Source organism: Melospiza georgiana, chromosome 2 (assembly GCF_028018845.1).
Source record: "Melospiza georgiana isolate bMelGeo1 chromosome 2, bMelGeo1.pri, whole genome shotgun sequence".
In the NCBI taxonomy this organism is placed as follows: domain Eukaryota; kingdom Metazoa; phylum Chordata; class Aves; order Passeriformes; family Passerellidae; genus Melospiza; species Melospiza georgiana.
This window is the reverse complement of record NC_080431.1, coordinates 26,367,336-26,390,458: the sequence shown is the minus strand read 5'-3', so window position 1 is coordinate 26,390,458 and position 23,123 is coordinate 26,367,336.

Here is a 23,123-nt window from a genome sequence, read left to right as displayed (position 1 = left end):
AAAAAAAATGTTTTATTTAAAAACACACAGGATGGAAAAGCTTTATCCCTGATCCCTTTTGGACATTTAATAAAAAGAAATAGTGATGTGTATATCATGGCCTGTTTTGACATATGGCAACAATAGAAAGAGATGGACACAAGCAAAATTGTGTCCACTGTCTGCAGGTGGGGAGAATTTACAGCAACATATACTCATAATACTGTTAATGCAGTCAGCTTTGATTCATTGTAAACCTGCTCTACTTGGCTGAAGGATTTGGAAAGTATGAGGTCTTGAGGGTTATATAGAAATTGTAAATTATTTATATCCTTACATCTTTCAATTTATTTTTTTGTGAAAACCAATGAAAAAATAAAATAAGAGAAATGTGTCTCATACGTTGCACATATTTTGGGTTCCTTGAAATTGAAGAAAGTGTCTGCTATAGGAAAAGGCTGTGCTTGGTGAGAAGGCTAGTGCTGGTAATTTGAACCTAAGAGTCTTCAAGATAATTTGTTTGGGGATTTTTTCTTGTTCTCCTGCCCTACTTCTATCCCAGGGACTTGTAATAAAAGTGTTGATGAAACCACTTTCCTGCAGTGGAAAGCAGAGCACTGCTGGGCTCTGTGGGACCATGGACTTGGCAGGGCCACTGCACCAGTGAACCACAGGTTGCTTCCCTCCCAGCTCTAGAGCAATGGGTGAGATGTACCAGCACAGGGAGATTTGGGGTAGAGGCAGCACACTTCAGATGATTCAATTAGTGGAAACATGATGATTGTCAGACCATGGTGATTGTGGATTTTTGTGATTGTGGATGTTGCTTTTTGGAACATCTCAGGCCTTGACTTGTAGCAATGCTGATGAGGTGGTACTTTGAAACAAATGGGAGCCCTTCTTGCTAGAAATAAACCTTTTTGACTGCTTTTTGTGTGTGTATGTGTACATTTCTTTTTTAAGTGTGACTGGATTTTAAACACTAGGTGTCAGTCAGTCACCTCTCAAAGGCAGGCTCTCAAGCTCTGGCACGTTCATCTTTGGCAGAAAAAACTTTTAAAGAGATAATGTACAATAATGTACACTTTAAATAATTACAATTGTGCCAAAGTCAGGTAAAACTATTCCATAGGGCTGTTTAGACAGATCCCAGAGCCTGGAAATATAAAGAAAACCCTTTTGTAGAAAGAGCCTTGCACACTCTAGCCTTGAATACTCTGTTGTATTTGCACTGCCATGATAAAGTACTTGTTAATCTGTTGTCTAATGCTACAGGTAACCAATAAATTCCTCTTTCATTCATTCATTCTACTTCAGCTTCTGTACCATTTCTAAAAAACTTGTGTTTGAAGAGAAAGCACACCCATCCTGACCTGTGGAGGTTGCTCCCCACAGGGCTTCATTGGTGTATACAAACTTATGCCTGCAGCAAAGCTGTTGTGACAGACGAGGGCTCTTTAAGAAAAATGCTTATGTTACCAATAGTTTGAGCATTGCTCCTTTTGCCAGCACAACAAACATAAAATTTTCACAGTGTCACACTGCAGCAAGAGCCACTGGACTTAATAGATCAGGTCTCTAAGGCACCTCCACACTGAGAATCTCCAGTTTTGTGGGTCTGGATTTTAGTGTTCTGGTACCTCAAGAGATGCTGATAACAGAGCTGCCTCTGTAGAATGATGATATACAAGAGGAGCTGGTTGCTTAAGCAGTGCTGTGTGACTGCAGACATACTGCCTCAGGACCCAAACTCATATGTCCTCACTCAGCTCCCAGCACGGATACCCAGGATATCCCTGCTGTGTGACTTGGGCACACATCCCTTTGGATTGCATCATGGACCTGTCCCAGATGCTCACAGCTCCACTAGATGTCAGGACACATATATCCTCTGGGTCATTTAAACAGTTTCTGTAATTTGAAGATATTGAGGTTTCTTATTAATCTCTTCAGCTACAGTTTGAGTCAGTAATCTCAATAGTCCTCCAAAAATCTATTACCTATTCTTGAAACACATTTACATGTCTTTCTTTCCTGGAATCATATATGTGTGTCATTTCAAATAGTGAACTATTAAGACAATGCCACTGTGTAGCTTGAATGGAAACCTACTCTAGAGTGCATGAAGAAATGTATTTTAAAATTATGATCTTTATTCTTTTACACATATATTTAAAATTACTGCATCTCTGCCATAAGCCTCTGAGGAGGAATGTCTTTTATGATATGCTGACTCCATAATACACAATTTTCTTCACTCAACCTGTGATATTCCAGGTGGCTAGGCTTATACTGCTCTTGACTGTCTGATCCTGGAGTACTAAATGTTAGATTAGTGTAGCCCTCTCTATGTGTCAGTCCACAGATTCAGGGAGCACTGGGGGCATTACATTAGAGAAGACAGGTAACAACCTTGAGGCTAAAAGAACTGAGCTGGATTTTTCAGTACTCTGTATTTTGTGAGAGAGTAAATCCATATTCAGGGCTCCTCCAAGAGAGCAGTTGCCTTTCAACCCACTCTTCACTCATCCTGACTGAGCATAGGTCACTGCAGAAGGCAAGGGGAATGGAGAACCAGTCACTTTGATGTCTAGATCCCTATGTTGAGTATTTTTCATTTTATTTAGTTTATTTGATCTCACATCAGGGCTTTAGTACTTTTTTTTCCTGGTGATAGAAAGAAACAGCAACAAATGAGTTCCCCATCTCTGTGCCTCTCTTCCTACTGTGATCCCTTTCTTGTTCCCTTTACTTCAGGGTATTTTTGCAGCTACACATCATCATGATGGCCACAGCAGCTCCTCAAATCAATGAAAATTAGACTTGTTTGTACGACGACTTTCTACCAAGATAAGAGCTTGTTTGGCAGTTGTTACCTGCCCTGTGTGGAGTAACAAGGAAACACCTACACCCAGATTCATTCCACTTAAGCAAGGTGAATCTGTTAGAAAATCAGAACACCCCCATATCCCATGGAGAAATACAGACACCACCAAAGGATGGCTCATGGCACATGAGGATGGCTATTTTCTTCTACTTTTCGCCCTGGATTTGTAAGACTTCCCTCTTGCTCCCATTCTTACTGCAAGAGCTCTTGTTCAACACATAAACTAAGTTGAAAATAAATAAGGGAAAGGCACTAGTTATTATATCAAACAGCATAAATAAAAAGCATAGCTAAAGTGTAGAAAATACAAAGATGGAGGAAACATTATAGTGATGAAGAAGGAAATGGCTCTCAGGTGCTCTCTGTCTTCAGACCTGTCTTCTTACCATATATACCCACCAGTTTTCCAGTACTGTTATTTTTATAATTCTTTTGTGAACTTGCAAGACTGATAACCAAAAGCAAAAATGTCCTCCTGAGTGCTTCAAATGGTCATTTATTCTGAAGTCAGTCCAGAAAAGTGGGTGAATTTTGATCTCATTTTCTACTTGAAGCCTGAGACTGACCTGGTGCCACAAGGGTTGTCTTTGCCTCACTTGGAACCAGAGCATGTGCTACTAAGATGATTTGATCTATGAGATCCAGTCATTAGCAAAAATTATATCCTTTCAAACTATCATTTGGATCTTTTGTTCCAAAATGGCTATGAAATGCTCAATTTGGTGTTTTACTGCTGAAGTAGAGCAAAAGAACTCTTCCATAACAAAAGAGCTCTGCGTTCTTTGCCTATGAGGACCCTCTCATGGCTATGAAGGTTGACAGAATTGGACTGTCACAGTCTGCCCCATCCCTTGATGACTACTCCTTTAATGTTTGTGAACACTGAATATTTATCAGTCTTTTACTTTCAGTCAAACTGGAGCTGAATCTGGCAAGTAAGACTAAGAAAAAAGAGGTGCCTGAGAGACATAGATCTGTATACACACAGAGCAGGATCAATCCAACTTCATTTACCAAATAAATCAGGCTCAAAGTTCTTGAGGACAAACTACTATTCTGAAAAATGAAATTATCCAAATACTAAACACATGCACATGATCTGACCTGTAAATAGGTTGGTTATATTTATTTAACTCAATTAAATCAGTTTCATGCATACTAAGCAATCTCCAGCTAATGAGCTGATTGGTAAATTTCATACTTTATAGCTTTGAAGAGTAAATTTTACTTTTGTAATCAATAAAGAATGAAATAATTTGCTGATTTTTTTTTCACTCTGTATAAGGGCTTTCCTTAAGTGATGCTGAGTGAAAGGGGTCTCTGAAAAACAAAATCAATCCTTTACAAGGCATCTAAAATCAGGAAATTGTCAAGGAAACCAAATGAGATAAACACTGAACTGCTTGGGAATAACATGTTTTTTTAAAATATCTGCTTTAAAGAGCATGTAACTCATTACTGTGGTTCCACACATCCTAAAGATGTGTTCAGCTCTGTCATTAAAATATAATGTTTGCACTTGTGCTGAATGCAAATCAAACAATTATGAAATCTTTATGAGGGCACACCAACATCGCTCTCAAAGAAATTGATAGTAAAATTCTCACTGAGTGCATGGAATTTCTTTATTCCATTGAAACACTGGGAAGTACATATAGTTCTTGAAGCAAGTCTGGCTGTTTAGCACAGCAAGGTAGAAATTGATATCAGAGTCCAGTCTCATCCACAGGAGGAGGGACAGGTAGGTGCCACCGGAGCATGACATCAGAATGAAGATATATTTTTTTGGCTAAAAAAGCCAGTATAATTGTGTAAGCAGGAACTACTTCAAAACAAATCTGAAACTCTTGAAGCAAATTTTAAATAATGCAGAATCACATAGTAGAATAGATTAAAGTATAGAAGTTTTAGTTATCTGGCTGAGGTTGGTTGTCTGGAGTTTTATTTGTGTTTTGTTGCTTTTTCCCCCCCTTTTTTTCCAAAGCCAGATGATATGTGATAAAAAGTAGCAATTTGATTTGTTGAATCATACACAAACATCCTGTCATGACAAACTGATGGTCTATCTGCTTTTTTCTGATGTTGTTGTATGGGTATGCTTTATTTTCTAGTTTTGAAGAATTCTTGGAATTACCGAGGTAAAAAACAGCAAACCAGAATACATTATAATAGCATTGTAAAACTTCAGGGTGTAACAGTGGCTCAAAAACTGCCTGCAGGTTTGTTTGTCCAACTTAGAAGCATAAATTACATCTAGAAATTGAAAAGCAACAGAGGTAAAAGGTGTGGGGCAGCTCGCACCGAGAAAGAACTATGTGGCCTAGGATCCTTCAGCCTAGAACAGAATAAGTGGAAGGATGTTTATACTGGTTATAAACTAAACAACTGGTTATAAACCAAGCAAATCAGATACTTCTCTTCCAACAAAATGCATTGCTGATCATTAAAAACCTTTTCCAAGGAGTGCTATGGATGTTGATGGGCATGGGCTCAAAGGGTGATTCAAAAATCTTCTACAGTAAGCCTTAATTCATCAAGAACTGTCAAACACACCTCTGTAACCCAACAAGGCACTGAGCTACTGTCCTGGTTTTGGCTGGGATAGGTTTATTTTTCTTCTTAGCCAACCAGAGAGGAGGAGGTGGCATGCTACATTGCTTACATCTTTTCTTTAGCTTTTCCAGGTATTTTTCCAGGTAGGCCAGCTGGTTCAGCAGTGCCAGATGTGTTCCTCACCTGTTCTGGGACCTTGGCTTTGGCATGGAGTTTTCCAGACTGGATATGGAGGGGCTAAGGATCTGCCCCGTCTGCCTGGGGAGGAGTGGGCTTTTGGGAGACAAAGCCATGGTTTCCCTGGGAGGGAACAGAGGAGAGATTTGGAACAGAGATCCTACCTCTCTTTGCTTGTACAACTCTTGGCAAGAGATAGAAAATATACAGTTTTTGAAGTGTAGATAGGCTTATCACCTTTGATAGGAGTGTGAGTAGGTGTGGCCTGTATGTTCTTCCTGGAACCTGTGCAATGAAAGGCTGTAGAAAGTTCCTAAAAATGGTGATCATTAAAATATAACCTGGCACAGTAACAAAGAGCAGCCATCTGTGATTTTGGGCAGGGACACTTGACCTTCTGTGGCCCTTTTTAATGGCCAACCAGGGCTACTACTGCTGGGTTGTGGGTGCAGGCACATCCCTGGCTGCAACATCTTCCATCTCTGTGTGTGAACTCAGAGGTGTATCACCCAAAAACAGTGGGCACATTTCTTCTTTTGACTCCCTCTACCTTCTTCCTTTCGCCTTGAAAAGAAAAGTGCTGCCTGAGCATGAATGCGGTACAGACAGAATCCATTTTGTTCAAAACAAAACTTTAAATTTGCTCAATGTGTTCTGCTTTCTCTGTTTTGCTGATTGATAAGGAAGATAATAAAATTGGAGATAAGAGAAAAAAGAAAAAAGTTCTATCTTGATCTGTTTAGTTTTTCCCTGTACGTAGTTTGTATTGCATGTCACTAAACTTTGCTTCTCTTTCTTAATGTGACATTGATTTCAACAGAATTTATTAGTTTCACTTCTTATTGTCCAGTTTATCATCCCTACTAATCTGAATGTATTCATCCCTAATTTATGGCTGCACTTCAGCACAGAACTGAGATAGATCATGAGCCTGACTGACAAGATGTTTGCTATCCATGGTGAGAGGAGTGGCAGAGATGGGTTGCAGCCACCCTCAGCTCTCCTTGCAGCACAAGGTGGGCTTCTTTAATCAGAAAAATGAAAATATTGTGAAAACATTGATGAAAATATTGTGTTTCATAGTTTCATGGTTGCTAACTTGAAGGATGGTGAGAAAATCAGAAAAATCTCACTTCATAGGCTTGCACCAAAGGCCACAACTTACACCAGGGTAAGGTAAGACAAAAGTGAAGCAATTCCATTATAGTATTGTTTTCCACTCATGCAGAAGTGCAGGGAATGAATGCCTGTGCTGAAACACACTGAGCATTCAGCCTGACCCTTCCTTATCTGTGAGCTTTGGTCCTCTTGCCACAAAAGTGAACCAAGAAAGCCTCTGTTCTGAAAGCCACTCTGTTAAAGCAACATAAATGGGTTTATATGGGAGAGGGGCAGAGGTGGGAAGCCCGCACTTATAACATCTAAATCTCTTACAGATAGAACTTAGAAGTGCTTCTTAATTAGTTTTAGAAGTGCTTTCAATTGGCAATGCAACTGACAGACATGTGACATTCCAGCCTTTCGTGAGTGTGTGATCCCAGGAAGCCCTTTTCAGTTAGAATCTCCAAAATTAGCTTTTGTGTCTACTCCACATCACTGAAGCACCTTCTACAGTACGGGACTGGGATTGGGCAAAGGGTTGGGTCAAACACTATTTCAGTTATCCAAAGATTCATTAAATTCTCTGTAGCTGAGTGGGTTTCAGAAAAGAAAATAATGGAATATAATAATGAAATATCTAATTATGAAATATCAATGTAGCATAGAAATTACTTTGTCTCCTTTCATGTGCACAGGGAATTCTGTCAGACCCAAACACCAAGTCAAAAGAGAAAATTTTCAGGAAAAGCAGATACGAATTTTCATCCTGATTTTCCATACCAGTACTACATTTTAAACAGAAGTAAATAGAAAGTATAATATTGGAAATATGTTCTTCAACAAAAGCAGAATTCTTTTTTCCAGCTCCAAAACATATGATCTTTCTATGAGCTCTCCCAGCCTCTACTTGCCCTTTCCAGATTTCCTTCTAAAAAAATACTAAGGGAAAAAAAAAAGACCCTAAATGCATGTTCTTCCTCTTTAGATCTAATTTGATAAAGGCTGCCACCCTCCATTTTCCATATGCCTGCTGGTAATGGCCATCAGAAAGTTAATATTGTTACCAGAAATGAGCTCAACTTAACTCAAAACATGTGTTTGCCTGCACAAGAGCATTTTAGAAAACTTTTCTTATATTTCCCCATCCTCAACTTTTCTATGGTTTGTTTGTTTGAAAACAGCATTTTAAATTCAATTATATTTGCTACAATTCTGAGAAGGGCCCCTGCTTCCTTTTTAAAATAACTCACAGAGAAAACAAAATGGGAGTTTTTGACAAAAAAAAAAACAAAAAACAAGCTGCTACTAGTGCAAAAGACTGTAGAGACTCTTTCTCCTTCCTTCTTTAAGCAGATTTACCCATTTAAGAACATTGTTTTGTGCTCATTTACAGTTAGTTTTGTACTGAAGGTTCTTCTGAGCAGTCACTAGACACTGAAGCTGGATCAGAAGATAATAAAGCAAGAAAATTTCCAGGCTGAAGAGACCCCATCCAGTCCAAAAAAGTGGTATTTGTGAAAAAAAATGGACAAAGACTCTACCTAGACACAGTGGCCTAAGATATTGCCTTGCTTTGAGTATTTTTCTATCCTCGCTCTTCTCATGCCTTTTAATGACTGACTACACTGAAAATTCAGGCAATCTTCAGTGTAGTCAGTCATTAAAAAGCATGAGAACATCTTGTTGTTATTATTAGTTCGGATAACAAAAGATGAACACCACGGACCTCATTCCTGGATACAAAATTATCCTCCCTGAAGGCAGAGGATTGCCAGATCTCCAGAGAGATGGATGGCATCTCCATCCTCTTTACTCCCCTTTACTGTAGGATCACCTATGGAGTATATAAATAGTTCACTTGACTCATGCCTCCACACCTGAGCAGCTCTTCCCTCCAGACTTGCTTTAAATCTTCAATACTACTTGGAGCACAAATAACCTAAGAGTAACTGAACAAGTGCCTTCTGAAATGCAAGATTCTAATGCAATTTTTCAGAACTATGGGCAAACTGGGACATGAGGGAGTAGAAACATATTTAGCTAGTGACAATGGGCAGCCATTTATTCAGTGTAAAGGAGTATCATTAAATGTGCACTTATTGCCCTGCTTCCTTTGCCACTACAAAGTGTTCAACACTTGCAAAGAAACCAAACTCTCCCCAGGCCACTATATCCCATTCTGCTACAATGGACTAAGATAATTGTAGGCAGGATCGAAAGCTCTCACAAAGTGTCCAGCACCATCTGTTGAGTGTTGAGACAGAATCATTTTTTGGGGAACCCAAAACCTTGGACGAATATGACATGGGACTTCTTAGAAAGTCTTGGCGGATAGATGTGAGGACTTTATACTAGAAATTCACTTCTAACCAACATGAAAAAGAAAAAAAAAAAAAACTTATGAAATGACACATGCACATAAAAAAACCAATCATGATTACACCCATAGTCATAAAATACAAATATTGAATTCCAGTATGGACTTTTAAAAAATACATAGGATTACTATGTAATCCACTCTTCATGACAATGCAAGAAAAATTTATGTATTAAATAAGCTATGGTGTTGAATTTTCATCACAGTTTTAATCTGCTAAAAAAGTTGCATTTTGATACCATGGTCTGAAACAAAGGGAAACAGTTCAGGTTACAGTTGGTTGGGATTTCTTAGTTCAAAATACAAACCAGAGGTTAAGATGGAATGCATGAAGTTAACTTTCCCTTCCAATCTTATGTTCATAAACTTTTACATATATGGGTTCACTTGAGAACAGATGAAAGAAGTTGTAAAACACCACAAGACTGACATGAATCAACATAATTCTGCAGCAACCAATAGTATGCAAAGCAGAAGTCTGGGGTTTTTGAAACCTTATGACACTGACATGTGTTTCACTAAAAATTTCAATTTTTACTGGTCTATTACACTAAATTATACTTTCTAGAAATATAGAACTAATTAAAATATGACACAGATTAAAAGCAACACTAATCATAACTCTTCAACAAGCAAGACACATATGTTTATGTGCTATTCTTGCATATTTTTATGAAGGCAGCACTGCTTGGTAAACATAGATGCCTGAACTTCTCCAGCCAAAACCCAGTCTGGAAAAGCTGCCAAATGACAAACCCAAACACTATATACTGCATACACACACTTACCAGAGTGGCACTTTACAAGAGTTCAGAAAGTTTACCTGAAATCAGATCTTTCTGATTTGAAACATTTCTGTCTTTGTGAAAACCACAACAATGCAAAGCACTTTCAAAAAAAAAAAAATTTCTACAAGAGAAGTAAGAAAATGGCATTTACCCATTAAAAATATTTCTGTCTTATTCTCATTTTTAACAGGTAGAATTGTATACTAAAAAGCATTTTTTAAGTCTGTGTAGGAATATGTAGTGACAAAGTGTCAGGAAAGGCAAAGTCACAGACCTGGAAAAAATCACAAAGAACCTTTTACACACTGCAACCTTTTGCTAAGCTGAAGTGGACACAGGAAAACTGAGGCTTCACAGAGGCTGCAAACAATTGCTGTGGGTTTAACATAAGTATGTTCTTCAGAATGCTGTAGTGAACAGACAGGAGGAAGTGATAAGGTCTTAAATCTTGCCACACAGAGAGGGAACTGATGTTAAATATGAGCTTGTATGAATAAAATGGACTGACTCTTGGAGAAACAAAACAAATTATTAGCATTTTCTGAAACAATTGTAAGACAGGGGGACTCCTTTGCGTACAAATGAAATCAGAATTTAGGTTGATCAGACCCACCATGTTTGCCTTGGAGGACAGGGGAAGGGAGACGAGGAGAAGGAAGAGAGGGTATGACAAGGAAATTTGGAATTTTGTTTTGGTTTGCTTTGTTTTGTTAAAAAGAGACAACTAGACTGTTTCCACATCTTTGCAAGCCCACCAGTATTAAAAAAATAATCATGCAACATGAATGTCTGGTGCTGAAATGTGGGAATCTATGGTGTCAACACCAGAGGCCAAAAGCAGGACAGCTTAGGTGATATACTTCAGGTTTCTTCTGAGCTTTCTATGAGGGTTAAAAGATTGATCCCAAATCCATACACTTTGTTAGATATTCCAGGGACTTAGTTTTTGTCAACATATTCTCTTGGTTTTACAAACCACAAAAAATATAAACTTCCAATAGCTGAAACAGTTCAGCCATAATCTGGACCCCCAGGCAATTTCCTGTTACCAGAAATGATAAGCCAAATACTTGGTTTATCCTCAAGATTGGCACACACAGTCTACACATGCAAACAGCTCAGTTGAAAGGACCACCATATTGTCAGTGGGGAAAAAACAAATTTGTGATATTGGGTCTGGAAGAGGTATTTTGCCAGTTCTGTGGCCTTCAGTTGTGGGTCCTTTAAAGAGTACTAAATTATTGATTTTATCACTTGGAATAAACATAAATGCTTATAAAATATCTTGAAAAGCATGTGAAACACTCATTTTAAAAAATGAAAATAGAAATAGGCCATAAAGTACTTATTTTAATAAGTTTTTCTGAATTTTCTCTTTATATTGATATCTTTGAATTATAATAATCAACACCTAGTTAGAATTGAGACTACACAAAAAAACCCAAAACACCACCAGGAGCAATTAAATGCAAGCTTTTGCTTTTCAAGTTGACAAATGCATATTACTGCTTCATTTATAATAAATTCTATAAGAGAAGTGAGTTTTCAGATATGTGTGACATTTTGAGACTTGGAGACCTCCAATGAATCTATCTGGATCAGCCAGTGGCCAAAGCACTCAGAAAGACTCCGGATGATCTAAGAGCTATCACCGCTCTGTGAGTGATGTTGTGGGGTTGTCTGACAGCACATCTCAGACTGGGTATAAAAATGGCAATTTAAGGATGCCAAGAATCCAAAGGTAAAAAGCATCAGACTAAAAATTTGGTGGTAGTGTGTTGGCTCTTCAGCCCCTCCTCTGTCAGGCAGAATGTGGGACTGTTTAATCTGCCGGGGGTACACCACAGCTCAGCAGAAAATTAAAATCTCTTCACAGATAACTCCACTTCTGCAAGATTTGCATGAAAATTTGAGGGGTGCCAAGGTAATAGGAATGACCATTCATATGCTTAGCTAGGCATTGTGTCTAATTTTACTGAGCTTGTTTCTTTTCTAAATCACTTTTGGCCATAGGCTTGTATAAATGCAAGAAATTCATATAATGAAACTAAAATTTTTATGTCTAGGAAAAATGCCAAGATTCATAACCATTCCCCCAGCTAAATTCTACTTTGCCTGATTTTCTGAATTAAGTGGTGGTAATTTTGTGCCTAATATGCATTCCTAGTTAACATGCTTGTCTCTATAAATTCTGTAATTGCTTATTTAAACAAGGCAACAGGCATATTACACATAATTGGAGTGCACAATTACCTCATTTGCATCAGCAGTCACTGTAATTTCATGTCACACCGATTATGCATGAAATCATGAGTATATTTTGGAAGACATTTGAAACCCAAATGCAAAACAGAGGCATAACATAAGCTTCTAAAGCAATAATCCTTTTCCTTCACCTTTAAAAATGTTCGCCTTCTGAGATGCTATTCTGAATTCTTGTGTGTTTACTTCTGTTTGTCTATTTATTTTTGCTTTTATTAGCTCACTGTCCTTTAATCAGGTCTGTAAAAGATTGTTAATTATTCCCATGAATAATTCTTGCAGTGCTCCTGTGTCAGTTAAATGGTGCTTGTGTACCTCCATGTGTGTTCAAAGAAGCCTAGCATTTTCAATAAGCAAATGCTGCAGTTTTCATCCATGCATGGCTACATTCTGCAGAGGAAGGTTTTCTCTAAACACAGTTGATATTTTTGAGGACTACGTATTTGGCCCTCCCAACTACTGACATTCTCACTACTATCTCTTTTAATAAAAAGCATTAAAATCTGTTATTGCCCTTATAATTTAATTTTTTCCATTTAATGAAATCAGAACTTTGGAGAAATTAACATTTTAACACTTGAAACCTTTACAGGTGGTGATTTAAATGCTTTAAAAATTAAAATTTATAAGTTTAAATAATGTTTTGTGTATGAATTTTGTTTGCTAATTCAACATATAGAATAACATGTTAAAAAAAAATTGAACCCCTTATTGATGGAATGAGTTAAAGGAAGCTGTGCTTCATTTCATCCTGAAATAAAATACAGAACCAAAACAGAGCACAAGAGTAATTTAACAAGGTGAAATACAGATAACTGTGGCTTTGCTGATGTTGCTAAACTGGGAGAGCTGGAGTTGATTCTGCTTTTTCAATGCCTGTGCCTGGCTATGTCACACTTTTCAGCTCAGCTCTGCATGAAATCAAATGTTTATTTTTAAAATTTATCTTAAAAGTTTTCAACTTTTCACTACTCAGACATTCAAAGCCATCTTATTTCCCTGTATTCCCCAGAGCATCCACACTTGAGATCTATGAAGTTGCTACTCATTAATCCAACATCTTAAGTAGTGACAGCAGAGTATTAATTTAAGTAGATTCTGTGTTCTCTTGAGGAGTTTGTGGAGGACTTTATCCCCACACAGCTCATCCCCATTCTGTCACTCGAAAATGTGTGTTCCATGGCATTGTCCTCCCGTGGAAGAGGCTGAGTCTGAAGCCTGAGTGCAGAGCTGGAGCTGCCATCCAGGCAGAGCTGCCCCTGACCCCGCACTGGCTGTGGTCTCAAGGCACAGAGGTGGTGTCAGTGGCCAGCACCGCCTCCCTAAGACTTGGCACAGCCAGTGAGTCAGGACTTTTCTCAGGTAATGCTTCACATCTGGTCAAACCCAAGAAAAAAACCCCAGTTTTTGATCCAATTTGTGATGCGTATGGTATAGAGTCCATCATCTGAAGGCACTTGAGCATGGATAGTGATTCCAACTGCTATGAGAGCTTTTTCACTTGATGTGTGTGTATAATTTACAAATGCAAACCAACACGTTTGGTTGTGTTCAACACTCCCACATCACAAGTGGGAGTGAGCCAGGAGGGCAGACAACCATATTAGACTTTCAGGACAGAGGAGGGTATAATATATGAGGAGTGTGCTGAAATCACATTTGAAATCTGATTTCATTGGATCCAGAAATATGAACTATTAGTATCTGATTCATCCCAGGGTAAAATAATATAATACATGAGTATGTTCATATGTCTATAATACATGAGTATGTTCATATGTCTATATAGCAATAATCTGTCATGGAATATGATTACACATGTATTTATGTATTTATTTATATAGAAGCTATACATACAGATGTGTGTGTGAGTGCACACACAGACACACATAATCAAGAACATAAAAACACTAGGAAAGAACTCAGTCTCAGAACTGAGTTCAGGAAAGAACTCAGAAAGATGTAAAGATAACCAGCCCCTGTAACCAGCCCCTGAGCTGAAAGAAAGAAACAGGGTGCAGAATGAAGCCTTCATAATCCAGCAGGAAATGGTCAGTGGGAATCCAGTCCAAAGCCAGGGGGCACAGTTGGCCTGTCTTCCCTCTTCTGCTGTCTGTAAGACACAAATAATTTTATTATGTGCGCTTGCAAATTAAAAACTGGCTTGACCTTGATACAATGTGGAAAGAGAGGTGTGTTGTTCAGGATGCCTTAAAAGATCCTATTTTTAGCATATAAGGGACAATTTCTTGGGTATGTTATAAAAAGTAGTCATTTCATGTTTCTTTTGTGAATATTAGAAAACCTCACTTTTGATATTTTAGTTAGTTTATATCAAACCTGGCAAATTTTCAGTAGTTCTCATTTATTAAAGCCCCACTGAGACCCATCAGAGTCCAAACCTGCTAGCATTTATCCTGCCAAATGCTGGAGGCTTTCCCAGCTACTGCTCATCGTTGGAAGACATGATTTCCCTTGATCCCCCCAGCAATGACAGCTCTCACACCAGCCTGCTGCTGCAGAAGAAGCTCTGCTCCTTCCTGGACAGCCTCAAGCAGCACTTCAGAGAGCTGGGCACTTGCTAGGGTGCCTCGACTGCTTCTTTTAGGAATCACAGCAGGCTCTCATGAAAAATCCTTGCTGTTAGATTGAAACCACCCTTCTCAAAACACAGGGAAGGTTAAAGTGGAAATGTGCCTGTTCTAGAGGGCACATTCAAAATAGTTGGTGCTAAAATAATTGGGTGAGGAAGTGAAGAAAATAAACAATATGACCTTCCTAGAGCAAGAACAAAACTTGTTTCTCTTTTCAGATGACATGCTGTGGGTGTCTCCTTGGTTTGCAAGGTCAGGGATCTCTGCTCCCTGCTTGCTGCTCAGTGCAGATAACAATATTCAGAGCAAACTCGTTCTAGATAAACTTTAACAGCTAATCTGCAGCTCTTCTGAGGGTCCTCCAGAGTTTTAGTACCATTAAATAGCCCTTCCCAGGTGTTATACTCTGGCAAAACCCACGAATCTTCAACACCCTGGAAAATTAAGGATTTTTGCCACCTGTGGCAAATGCTTCTTGTGCAGCACATTGCACTGTTTGCACAAAAGGATCTGTTTGTATTTCCTTGATTCAATCAGGGGTACAGATCCACTGAGGTGACTGAGGAGTATTTTTTCCTGCGAGCAACATCAGCATAAGGACATTTTGTTCCCTGTATATTTCTCCTTCACGGTTCCTTGCTCTCATATTCTCATTCCTGCACTACCCTGTGACTGATCTAAAATATTTGTGGATTTTAATCTTAATTAAATTAATTCAATACCTGATTTCAAGGGAACACTGTTCAAAATATCTTTGATTTTATCATATTTTGAGCAAGAATTAAACTTGAGAGCACTAAAATATATTTAAACAGTAATTGCAGTCTGGAATATTTTTAGGACAGTGCCAACAACAGTGGTGGAATGAATGTGGGGGTTTTCAGGAGTAGAAATTTCATGAGAGGTTTAATCCCTTATGAAAATGAGAATAAACTGTTCAGTATATCACAGGTTCACAGGACTCATTTCCAAGTACCAGCAATGAAGATCTTTCTGTGATTGAATCTAGGCATGTTAGAGGTGAAAAGGGATAAAGGGATGATCCTAAGTCAAAGTCCATGTGGGATAAGAATTGCAATGATATGAGAAAACAAATAAAATTTTTTCAATAAGAAAACACCAAGAAAGGTCAGGTCCAGTTCAAAAATTAAAATCCTATGTTTCCAAAATTCCTTGCTCAGTAGTTTCAAAAGAATGGAATTTTTAGTATTCTGTAATTTTTGGGCAGCTTTTTCTTATTGAAAAAAATATATAGAAGTCAACGCAATGAACTGTCTGAGGAATGAAATGAGTGCGGTACCTGTGTCTTTCAAAACAAATACCTGAGACAAGCATTTAAATGCTTTTCACAGATAAGAATCTGCAGTCCTCTCAGCACATCCTGAGATTATTTACTACTCAATCTAGCATCGTTTCATGCTGTTATGTTCTTTAAAAACAGGGAAAAATGTTCCAGATGCCACAAGATTGTGCTATTAAGTTCAGCATAGACATAAAGTGTGGAAAGCATTTAGCCTGTGTCAACACATCCTCCACCTGGCAAGCTTCTGAAATACCAACATATCATCAGGTGGTAAAATCTGGTGGTGTTTGGCTTTTTCAAGGCTCTGTCAGTGTATGTTGAAATTAACATCTTGCATTGGTTTGCTGGTGCTGTAGCTTGCATGACTGCAGCCATACAAGAGGCTGCAGGAACAGTCTGTCACTTGTCCTTTTCCAAGAAATATCCCAAACAGCTGTAAACAGCAAAATAGTTTTGCTTCAATAACCTGACTCACAATGTCAACTTTGGCACTCAACAGCAGAAAATCCAACAACAGCATTTAGTCATAATATATGAAAGTAACTGCATTCATAAGAAACTAAAAGTACTGTGGAAAAAAATCATTCTTAATGTCCTTATCTTACTTTAGTATCTCCTATATAGCTGCATGTGCAGATGCTGCTCCGGAAGAGCTCTTAAACTGAATCCTTATCTGCTCCCCATCACTGTCTGCAGCAGCTGGGGGAGGAGGGGGAGGGAAGCCAGCTGGAAATCCCAGGGTGCATTTCATGGAGTTTCCTGACCATTTGGGACTCAGCAGTATGTGCAGGAGCCTTTGACACCTTCAGAGAATATAAGCATGAAATCAGTGCCTGCCTGGTGTCCCATCTTCTTTGTGCCCTAGAGATGCTCTACCTGTTGCAGGCAAAACCCTTTTGGCTGTCAATTGCTTTCCTTCCAGTCTTTTCCCTCCCATGTCACCCTTGGGCACAGTATCTATTCTCTACAAACACAGAAGTAAATAAAGACCAAATATTGTTCTTCTCCTCCCATACCCTTTCTAACATCCTAGCTTCCACTAGAGTCAAGTTTCATGTGAGCTTGCTATGTCAGAACAGAATGCCATTGTGGACTCCAGGAGGTGAAAAGGTGACAGTGATAGCCACGAATCTCTGCAATAGATAGGTCAGTGCATGGTGTGTGGGACACAAAAGTTTATTTTCAGAAACAATGCTACTTCTCTCATGATTTGAAAGACAGGCTAGAATTTCCACAGCACATCCCCAGTTGCTAAGTAACTTATGGGAGAGGCTATTATCCAGTTTTGAAATTGTTATTTAACCACCAGATCTCCATTCATGCTGTGATATCTAAGAGGTGTTTCACCACTTTGCGTTGCATATTTTGTTGTATGTATTCCAAAGGAGTTCAAACTCAGGAAGATTAAATAATGCCCTGTCCTAGGGTGACATTATGATGCTTGTATCTCCATTTGTGTGTTCTGTTTATGCTGGATATTATGTTCTGTGCCTTCAAGACTGGCTCTGAAGAGTGAATGTTTTGTTTTGGTTTTGCTATCAGCCGTTCCCCCACACACTGGCGGGGCAGTACATAGTGCTGCTTTGGCTTTTTGCTCGGCTTTTCGCTTTGCTCTTGCATCTGCTTTGCTCCTGCTTGCTCTTGCTTTTTGCTTCTCCTCATTAGTTAGCTTAGCTTAGCAGTCCAAATTTTTCCCTGGACTGTTTTTCCTTTTCCTTTTTTGGACCTACTTGAGCCTGCTCCTGACTGGGACTTGGGAACCCCGAGAGTTTGCACCCTGTGGCCTAGCAGGGCCTACTCTGGGCAGCAGCTGCCCCAGCGCCGGAGGGACTGACAACAGAGCAACCACCCCCAAGAGAGACTTTCTGAATTTGTCATCTTTCTCAGAGTGGTGTCATCTGGTATCGTTCATTTTGTGTGCTGGGGGGTGCTGCGCCTGTTAAATAAACAGGTTCTTTCCACTTCTCTCCGAGCAATTCTTCCCAAACCAGTTGCGGGGAGGGGCCGTGTGGGTTTGCTTTCTGGAAGGGCCCCCTTTTGGAGGTTTTCTCCCAAATTTACCTTAAATCAGGACACACTCAGACATATTCCTGATGTGGCCTCCTGCCCACTGCACTCAGAAACTGAGGGCTAATGGAGAAATGAAGTACTAGGATCAAGTAGCTTTATGGCAGGAGAAGGAAGGATTACTGGCTTTATACTGCCTGTATTACTTGCTCTTTTTTTTAGCAATGGAAACACCAGTGACTAGTTTGAAGTTTCTTGTTGTCTTCTGTTTTTATTTAGGTGTGGGAAAGGTAGCTGGATAGAAGAATGTACTTTAGTGAAATATGTTTTCTTCCAGAAATGCATTCCAAAATGAGTATTTAGGTTTTGTCTTCTTCCATGTAATCTACCATCATTTCCTACCTATTACAGCTTATATATTCTTTAATAAGTCAGAATTTTTTCCCATATATATGTTCACTATCAGTTCCTGTTGCATCCCTCTCAGCTTCTTTGCCATTTTAGGGAACATGAATAAAGCCCCTCACCTGCAAAATTATTCCAGGACAACAGGAATAAAGGCCCCACCTTTTCCCAGAAAAGACCAAGGGCAGCTGTGTTCGGTGTTTTGAAAAGGAATGTGCCAGAGGATTGGAAATCTCAAAAATAGGTTAAAATACTCCATCATGGCAGATGGAAACAGCAGACTTCTTCAAAGAAGAGTAATTGAAACAGAAATTATATTTGGCCTCTAATCTTTCCTAGCATTACATGACTGTAATAATGCAGTTACGTAATTACATAGTCTTATTAATTATTAATGCATATTAAAGTATAGTAAATCATGAGAATCCTAACCTTACATAGTCTTAAGGATTATGCAATCAAGAGGTCTTCATAAATTTACTTGTACACAACTACTCTGTCTTCTACAGATTATTTTATGGACTATATGGCAAAATTTACTGTTGCAATTTTGACTTTTAACTGAATGACCCAACATGTAACCTTGACATGAATAGGTGGGAGAAGAGAAACATAATGGAAGTGTAAATGACTGTTGGGTTTCCTTTTGATGCAAAATATCCACCAAAATTGAGGATGCATCCCTGAATTTATAATTTCATTATTTCCTTCCCCAGAAAACAAAAGCACAACTTAAAGAAAAAAATTTATTACTTGTTACAAGTATTTTTAAGGGTACGTACAACAAGGATAAAATTCAACATAGCCATGTATTAAAAAATGGAACATGCACCATTAACTGGACTAATAAAAGATTTTTTTAAAATTGAACAGGTTGTCCCATCCAATAAAGAAATGGTTGTATACTATCCAATAATTTTTTTCAATTACATTTCAGTGCTATATAACTTCAGCTATTCAATTATTACTTTTGTTGAGGTTCTTGCTTGTTTCTGATTTTTTAAAAGATGCTTAACTCCGTCCAACAGATTTCTGTTGTTTATTTTTAATTTCAGAGTTGACATTCAGAAATATTTTTTTACTGAGAGGGAAGTCAAACACTTAACAGACTCTTCCTGCAAAGGGGTGGTCAATGCCCCAAGCCTGTCAGTGTTTAGGAGGCATTTGGACAATGCCTTAAATACCAGACTTTAATTTCTGGTGGGCCCTAAAGTGGTCAGGCAGTTAAACTTGATGATCATTCTAACTATGTAGGTTCCTTCCAACCAGAATATTCTATTCTATTCTATTCTATTCTATTCTATTCTATTCTATTCTATTCTATTCTATTCTATTCTATTCTATTCTATTCTATTCCATTCCATTCTATTCTAGTCTATTTTTTAAAGACTACTTTTTTTTAGTTGTTGATGGAACATTTATGTTGATACATTTTTTTGTAATAACCAAGCATGCTTACTCATTTAGGTAAGGATTTGAAATGCATATGGGAACAGTTAATGTCAATACCAGACATCAACAAAGAGAAGAACTTCCATTGTGTAGACAAAGGCCCTGCACAGCATTAGGTTCGTTCAGCAGCAGGTCTTTCTTCCTTAGCCCTCCTTTTGATGTTTAAGCACTTGTGGATCCTTTCTTGTTTCCTTTCACATCCCTTAACAGATTCAACTCCATGCTGGCCTTGACTTCTCTAACCCTGTCTCTGAAAGATCAACCAGATTCCAACTCTTGTGTGTAGAATCCATTTCATGTCTGATTTTACGTAGGAGCTCCTTGCTCATCCATGCAGTCCACCTGCCACCTTTGCTTGGTTTTTTCCCCTCACTTCTTTCCTGTCATTCATAAAAAAAAAGCCAGGAAAGGCCAAGCCATGATGATACAGGGACAGACCACCAAGTTGCACTTTTAAAAGTGACTGTTTAAGAGTGTGAATTTTTAAAATTCCAGCAACACTTGAAGATTGCTCCCCTAGGCTTTTCTCATGGGTACAAGATGAGTCCAAAGTGTGCAGTAGAGATCTTTACACATGCATTTTGCAGCATATTAAGACAGGCAATCAGGTTCTCCTGTCACAACAATGGGCTGCACTGTCTCAAATTGACTAAACTGATTTGTCATGGAGTGATGGGACTCACTGCTTTATATAAATGGTCCATTGTTCATTTTATCCCATTTACTCAAAGCACACTGAAATCCCATCCTGTTACTGCTACATATGAAAAGGATTCATTTCTGCAAAAAGAGATAATCTTGCTGTTTTTCAGGGCTTGATATGGGGGCTATGACCAAGGCCATGAATAAGTAAGTAAAAATAAATGAAAATTACTCACAGACTATTGATTGCTTTGGCTCTAAGTGAAGAAAAAACTAAACTGGGACAATTTTCTTTGCTGAACTACATGGTGATCCAAGACTCCTTTAACACCACCAATGAAATTACAGAAAGGGGAATAAAAAGAGAGGAAGGAAACTGATGAAAGTTAGCAGGGGTGCTGGAAGTTGCAGCTGGCGAGTGCAGCCACCCAAGAGCGGCTGCTGTGGGTAGATGAGCTGGCAGAGGGCCAAGATCTGTCTGTGCAGTTTGATCCAAAATGAAATATGAAGTCAAAAGGGCTTCTTTTAATTTGCTTGTATTACTTGCATTGTTCTCATCCTCTGTGTGTCTTGATAAGAATTTTCTCTTCCAGCAGTCAGCATCAGAACCCCTGGCTGCTACTTTTCATCTCACCTTCACCATTTGCTTTCCCCATTCCTGCATGAGTGCAGGATGAATCTTGTTTTGTCAGTCCAAACAATCCAACAGCTCTGTGTGTGAGCCCTGAAGAGGGGCCACGTTGTGAGGACTCTCTGTCCTTGTCCTCTTGAGAGCAGTGACCCAGAGGACACGGGCAAGTTAATCAAGCACACTCCTGCAGGCAGGCAGAAAAAGTCCTCCAGGGGAACAGATCTTATGGTATCACTCACAGCTGCTCAGTTCACGGACTAAGATTGTAAAAGAAAAGTCAAATCAGGTAATCAGAGCTGGTTTCCAGTAAACAGAACCTAAGGTAGGTGGTTGGGCCACTATCTGACAGCATGGGAGGGAGGTGGGAGGCACCAAAGCCCTACATCCCTCAGTGCCAAATCTGATATTTCTCTCAGCAGTAGCAAAAATAGCTCAACAATGCATCAGCTTAATGCAAGCAGCTTGTTTGACCTAGATGTCATTTTTATTCTGCAGGACCTCAGCCCTAGGTTTGGGTTCCAAAGTAGTAAAAGGAGAGATTTTTGGCTCATTTTTGTTTGACCTCAGTGTACAAAAAAGAAGACTGGTGGGAGGGATAATTACTTGTGGTACCAACATACATAGTGTAAGGAAAAGGTGAGTGAAAATGTGATGTTGCTGCTTGAGAATTAGACCTTGTTTTAGATGTAACGTCTCAAAATCAAAATAATTATAATCCAAGAGGTGTTTTAGATATCTTTCTTTGTTTGTTGTCTTCCTCTATCCCTTCCCTCCTAACAATGAACTACCTTAGGAGCTCTGAAGCCCAGTGTATCTTACCTGTGTGAAAAGCAGAAAGGGACAAATTTGGCTCCATCACACTCACATGTTCTCTAAGGACAGATAAGACTCATTTTTGGAAGAAAAATGTGGTTTTTAACCCAAAGAGGGACATATAGGGGTCACCATGTCCTGAGGAACCAGAGGATTTTGGACCTTTGCCTTTGTTTATCTCACTGACTTTTGCAATGCTGACTGTGGAAAGCATGAGTGATATTAGCTTTCCATTAACTGTCACCTACGACCTAGTTTAGTATTTGACGTTTGTGTTGCTTGTTACTTTAGTTCCAGGAATTAATGACTCCCTGGAGGAACTTGATCAAAGCAGGGACCAGACAGTTAAAATAATACTGTTATGTATGTCAGAGAGTTGTGCTGGGGTTTCCAAGAATTACTGAGATTTGAATGGGTATTTTTGGGACATGCAGACTTTGATGATGTGACTAAGCTGAAAAAGGTCTCATTGGACAAACAGATCTGTTGGGACTGTGAACATTTCAGGTAGGGATCTAAGAGGAATCAAAACAAGCCAAAAAAAAAAAAATCATGGCAGCACTTCTGAGTGTACTCCCAGCCATCCATACCAGGCATGGCAGACAAGCTCCTACTCTCAAGAAATTTGCAGCAAAGTGTTGTTCAGGGGTCTCAGGCAGCATGGTGTATGTGCCCAGGGCACTTCACATGCACCATGACTGATTTGACCATCTGCCCAAGACAGCCCCTGTGTGAGAAGAAGGTTACTGTACATTTCGTGATGCCTCATCCATGTCTGTCAATTTCTGAAGGGATGGTGTCAAGATGGGGCCAGGCTCTTCTTGGGGTGACAAGCAATAGGACAAGAGGCAATGGGCAGAAACTGATGCACAGAAAATTCCACCTGAATATGAGGAAGAAATTTACTATGCATGTGACTGGAAGAGATGGTGCAGAGAGGCTGTTGAATCTCTCTCACTAGAGATATTCAAGAACCACCTGAGCACAATCCTGGGCCTGTGGAATGAGCCTGCCTGAGCAGGGAGATTGGACCAGGTGCACCCACTGCAGTCCCTTCCAACCTTGCGTGTTGTGTGTCTCTGTGATTGATTCTGTGATACTCTGTGGTCACACCTCTGCACAGCTGCCTCGTCCTGGTTTGCATCAGGGCTA